At 42.8% G+C, this 6,195-nt stretch overlaps 1 pseudogene; it reads left to right on the top strand.

Moving 5' to 3' along the window:
• Positions 1-2,654: 2,654 nt before the first annotated feature.
• On the top strand, positions 2,655-5,596 carry LOC137055722 (dual specificity phosphatase 29-like; annotated as a pseudogene).
• The last annotated feature ends 599 nt before the right edge of the window (positions 5,597-6,195 follow it).

Here is a 6,195-nt window from a genome sequence, read left to right as displayed (position 1 = left end):
GAGATCAGGTGTGTGTGTGTGTGTGTGAGATTACAGTTCTCTCCTCTCGTAGTGGATCAGACACCTGCGAGATCAGGTGTGTGTGTGTGTGTGTGTGTGTGTGTGTGTGTGTGTGTGTGAGATTACAGTTCTCTCCTCTCGTAGTGGATCAGACACCTGCGAGATCAGGTGTGTGTGTGTGTGTGTGTGTGTGTGTGTGTGTGTGTGTGTGTGAGTGTGTGTGTGTGTGAGATTACAGTTCTCTCCTCTCGTAGTGGATCAGACACCTGCGAGATCAGGTGTGTGTGTGTGTGTGTGTGTGTGTGTGTGTGTGTGTGTGTGTGTGAGATTACAGTTCTCTCCTCTCGTAGTGGATCAGACACCTGCGAGTTCAGGTGTGTGTGTGTGTGTGTGTGTGTGTGTGTGTGTGTGTGTGTGTGTGTGTGTGTGTGTGTGTGTGTGTGTGTGTGTGTGTGTGTGTGTGTGTGTGAGATTACAGTTCTCTCCTCTCGTAGTGGATCAGACACCTGCGAGATCAGGTGCGTGTGTGTGTGTGTGTGAGATTACAGTTCTCTCCTCTCGTAGTGGATCAGACACCTGCGAGATCAGGTGCGTGTGTGTGTGTGTGTGTGTGTGTGTGTGTGTGTGTGTGTGAGATTACAGTTCTCTCTTCTCGTAGTGAATCAGACACCTGCGAGATCAGGTGCGTGTGTGTGTGTGTGTGTGTGTGTGTGTGTGTGTGTGTGTGTGTGTGTGTGAGATTACAGTTCTCTCTTCTCGTAGTGAATCAGACACCTGCGAGATCAGGTGCGTGTGTGTGTGTGTGAGATTACAGTTCTCTCTTCTCGTAGTGAATCAGACACCTGCGAGATCAGGTGCGTGTGTGTGTGTGTGAGATTACAGTTCTCTCTTCTCGTAGTGAATCAGACACCTGCGAGATCAGGTGCGTGTGTGTGTGTGTGAGATTACAGTTCTCTCTTCTCGTAGTGAATCAGACACCTGCGAGATCAGGTGCGTGTGTGTGTGTGTGAGATTACAGTTCTCTCTTCTCGTAGTGAATCAGACACCTGCGAGATCAGGTGCGTGTGTGTGTGTGAGATTACAGTTCTCTCTTCTCGTAGTGAATCAGACACCTGCGAGATCAGGTGCGTGTGTGTGTGTGTGTGTGTGAGATTACAGTTCTCTCTTCTCGTAGTGAATCAGACACCTGCGAGATCAGGTGCGTGTGTGTGTGTGTGTGAGATTACAGTTCTCTCCTCTCGTATTGGATCAGACACCTGCGAGATCAGGTGTGTGTGTGTGTGTGAGATTACAGTTCTCTCCTCTCGTAGTGGATCAGACACCTGCGAGATCAGGTGTGTGTGTGTGTGTGTGTGTGTGTGTGTGTGTGTGTGTGTGTGTGAGATTACAGTTCTCTCCTCTCGTAGTGGATCAGACACCTGCGAGATCAGTTGCGGATATCGCGGGATTCACACTTGTGCACTCTGTTGCTTATAAACTAGATGTCATTTAAGTTCTGTTGCTTTTATATGAAAATAAATATTATGAACAAGACACCCAAAGTTTTTGTTATTTATTTCCTTTCGAAAGACCTGTTAATCAAGCATTTTAACTTTAATTACACACATGTTTTTATATATTTGTATTAATATGACAACAATCACATAACCCACAGAAAGATCACACTGTCCGAGAGTTTGGGAATATTCACACATAATTTATACGCATAAAAACATGATATCAGAGTTTAAAAAATCTAATATTTTAAAAAAAGGACCATACATCATGGTTGTTTAAACCAATGAGCATTAATCTGTGTCGTCAGCAAGTCGTTTCCCATCATGCTGCGCTCGACTGCAGAATCCGACACGTCCACCTCGCCACCGCGAGAGTTTTTTGACATACGTCAGCATGACATCAGAGCAAGGCGGACCGCCCTCGGACACATTTCTAACCGGCATGCATCTCGCGCTGATCGCCGGTGATCGGTTCTGCACAGATTTTGCTCATCTCAAACAAGCCTCATGTCTGCGACATTAGAGGGGACCAAAGTTTGTTTTTGTTTTTGCATGGGGGGGGGGGGGTGAGGGTGTATTGGTCTTATTGGTCTATTTAAAGGAATTCAATTATTAAAGGATTTAAGGAAATAAAGAAATAATAACAGTAAAAGTTACAGTTCTATTGTTGTTATGAAGTAAACTATTTGCAAACATTTTTTTGATTATTTTTTAATATGCACACATGCACTCTTATTTTCGATTCAAAATGGAAAAAAAGTTTAATCTGTCAGCGAGCTCTGCTTCACCTTCGTTGCTCTGGTTGGTTGTAGCGCTATCCTATCGCGTGCAGAGGGAGTTTGAAAGACGACCGTTTATCCGCCCCTCAGATTGAGCCGTCAATGGTGAGCTTCCACACCAAACATCTTGATGTGGGTTAAGTGGGCTATGAACTAACCCTTTAAGAACTCATTTCATATCTACCTGAATGAGTTTCAATTCAGAGATCACCTCGAAGATTCTCAGCTGTCTGTCTGTCTGTCTGTCAATGTGTCTCTCATCTATATTTACCACTTTGACATGCAAAGAGGCCAAAATAGAGACACATATCACTTACTGCATCCCACAATCACACACAAACGTGGCTCTACGTAATGTCAAACCTGGAGTTCAGAGAAACACAACGTGAGTTTTTCAACAACAGAATAGCAAAAACACTTTAATACAACGCAGTAACGCGTATGTTTTTATCGTACATCCAGCTCTTTAATGTCAAAGGATGAGCACACAGGAGGTTGGATATGAGACTCCACCAATCTGTGACCTTTTGACCCTCCTGCTAAAGAACCGACAACCGTCCGGCGCTTATAATGAAGTTTGGCCCAACATCTACATCAGTGATGCGTACGTATTATACCACAAGACTCGAATGTGCCGCTTTTGATCTTTCAATTTGCGCAAAATTTCATTATGCTGTTGTTTCTAGTAGTCTATTAAACCTGGCACTGTGTATTATGAATATTGTTAGCTCTAAAGTTAGCAAATTGCTTGTGCTGCTCATTTTTAGGTTGCCTTGGATAAAAGCGTCTGCTAAATGCAAATAAATGTTTTTCACTTTAGCATAAAAAAGAAATGAACAGTATTTTTGATATGCACAGTACAAACCTTTAAAATGACAAGAATATCAGTGGGAAAAATTTTAATAATAATAATAATGTTTTGGTAACATTACCATCCAGTTTTTAAATGTTTCCTTGGTTTCCATTTTTAATTTAGCAAACGTCATGGGAATGTAACTTTTGAATTGTTCTTGGAATGTTCAGAAAAAATATTTTACTTTACTTTCAGTAAATAAAAAATAAAAAAATATATATAAATGGCAAACTAAAATGTTTTAGAATAAAAACATTCCATGAACAATGTACTTAAAAAATGCTAACACTGATAACATTATTAAATACCTGGACCCAAGGTTTCCCAGCAGAACATTGCCCAAAGCATCACACTGCCTCCACCAGCTTGCCTTCTTCCCATAGTGCATCCTGGGGCCATGTGTTCCCCAGTGAAGCCACGCGCGCATATTCCACGTGATGTAAAAGAAAACGTGATTCCTCAGACCAGGCCACCTTCTTCCATTGCTCTGTGGCCCAGTTCTGATGCTCACGTGCCATTGTTGGTGCTTTCGGCGGGGTCAGGGGTCAGCATGGGCACCCTGACTGGTCAGCGGCTATGCCGCCCCATACACAACAAACTGAGCTGCTCTGTGTATTCTGACAGCTTTCTATCAGAACCAGCATTAACTTCTGGAGCAGTTTGAGCTCCAGTAGCTCGTCTGTTTGATCGGACCACACGGGCCAGCCTTCGCTCCCCACGTGCATCAATGAGCCTTGGCCGCCCATGACCCTGTGGCCGGTTCTCCACTGTTCCTTCCTTGGAGCACTTTTGATAGAGACTGACCACTGCAGACCGGGAACAGCCCACAAGAGCTGCAGTTTTGGAGATGCTCTGACCCAGTCGTCTAGCCGTCACAATCTGGCCCTTGGCAAACTCGCTCAAATCCTTACGCTTGCCCATTTTAAAGTCCTCCTTAAAGTACCGGAACTAATAAAATTTTATATCGTACCGTTTGTAGTAGCAGGGTATCGCAATACTTTTCTAGTACCGGTATATCGTGCAACACTAGTTTGAAGTGATTTTTTCATCTTTGCTAGCTCAAATCTCATTAATGCTTGTATTAAATGAAATGGCTCCTTTAGATCTATAGTGCCAGGTTTGACATAATTGATCACAAATGCAATTAGTTCTCACGCATCAACGTGACAGATCCAAGCTTGATTTGAGAGCTACTGCAGAAAACTAACTGTTGAGTGATTCTCTCAGTTCAACAGCAAGAGACAAGAGGCTTCTACACCGTCTAGGAATCACTCACATCGTCAACGCTGCACATGGACCCGCTCACATCGACACCGGAGCCGCTTTCTACTCGGACACAAGCGTAGAGTATCATGGCGTGGAGGCACCAGACAACAGAGACTTCAATATCACACCGTTTTTCTATCCCACAGCCAGTTTCATTCATAAAGCGATGACCCGGCAAAGTAAGACATTGTACACTTTCATACTTAAAGTCTCGTTCACCCAAAAATGAAAATGATGTCATTAATGACCCGTAAGACCTCTGTTCTTCAGACACAGTTAAAGACATCTTATATTTAGTACGAGAGCTTTCTGTCCCTCTATTGAAAAATGTATGTACGGTATACTGTCCCTATCCAGAAAGGTAATAAAAACATCATCAAAGTAGTCCACATGTGACATCAGTTTGTTAGTTAGAATTTACATCGAAAATACATTTTGGTCATGATGGTCAGATGATGTCATTAATGACATAATTTTCATTTTTGGGTGAACTAACCCTCTAAGAGTTTGCATTGTGTGCGCAGCATGAAACTGAATGTGTCTGTGATATTTTATTAAAGTTTTGGAGATGTAATGCGTTTAAATTGACCCTTTACTTTCTGAAATACACATTCCAGGACTTGAAGGGTTGAATGCTGTGTTTTACTTAAATACGGAGTAAAAATGGCTTTGCGAATAGTATTTTTAATAGTATTTCAGTCATGTTTGAGATAGGTTTGAACTTCATGTGTGATGGTAGTTTTATTTGTTTTTCAGGAGAGGGGAAGGTCTTGGTTCATTGTGCCAGAGGAGTGAGTCGATCAGCGACTTTAGTGTTGGCATATCTGATGATATACAGAAAACTCACAATCGCAGATGCCATTGAAACGGTTTGCGCCCACCGGAACATTCTCCCCAACGCTGGATTCCTTCAACAGCTCCGGCAGCTGGACTCCAACCTCAACCTGAGAGCAGACACAGGATCTATTAGTGTAAAGTTAACAGGCAATTAACTATTTCAACAAACTGTAAATAAATCAAAGAATTTAAATTTACAATATGATGTAGAACAAATTAAGAGATTTAATTATTTCATTTAATTCATTAAATGTACAGGAAAATAATTCTAATGCTTGATTTTAGTTTTCAGCATTTATTTGGGTTCATGTGTGTTCAATTGATGCCAGTGTTTTATCGGTTGAATCTTTCAGAGAAGCATGTAAATGTCTCTCACACACTCACTCACTCACTCGCACACTCGCTCACTCGCTCACTCACTCACTCACTCTCTCAGCTCTTAAATGTCTCTCACACACTCACTCACTCGCACACTCGCTCACTCGCTCACTCACTCACTCTCTCAGCTCTTAAATGTCTCTCACTCACTCACTCGCTCACTCACTCAGCTCTCAAATGTCTCTCACTCACTCACTCACACACTCACTCTCTCTCTCTCTCAGCTCTTAAATGTCTCTCACACACTCACTCACTCACTCACTCACTCACACAATCAATCTCTCTCTCTCTCTCTCTCTCTCTCTCTCTCTCTCTCTCTCTCAGCCTGACAAGTCAGACCCTCACTCACGGGCAGATTAGATTTGCTACCGCTAGGGTGCGTCTAGATTTCTAGGCTAACTCTCTCTCACACTCTCTCTCTCTCTCTCTCTCACTCAGTATCTCTCACACTCTCTCTCTCTCTCTCTCTCTCTCTCTCTCTCTCTCTCACACACACACACACACACAAAATCACTCACAGATAGAAAGACTCACTCACTCACACACACTCTCTCTCTCTCACACACACACACACACACACACACTT

Source organism: Pseudorasbora parva, chromosome 21, assembly GCF_024679245.1.
Source record: "Pseudorasbora parva isolate DD20220531a chromosome 21, ASM2467924v1, whole genome shotgun sequence".
NCBI classification, from domain to species: domain Eukaryota; kingdom Metazoa; phylum Chordata; class Actinopteri; order Cypriniformes; family Gobionidae; genus Pseudorasbora; species Pseudorasbora parva.
Note: the sequence above shows the minus strand (reverse complement) of the source record. Positions and strands in the feature narration are given on the sequence as shown.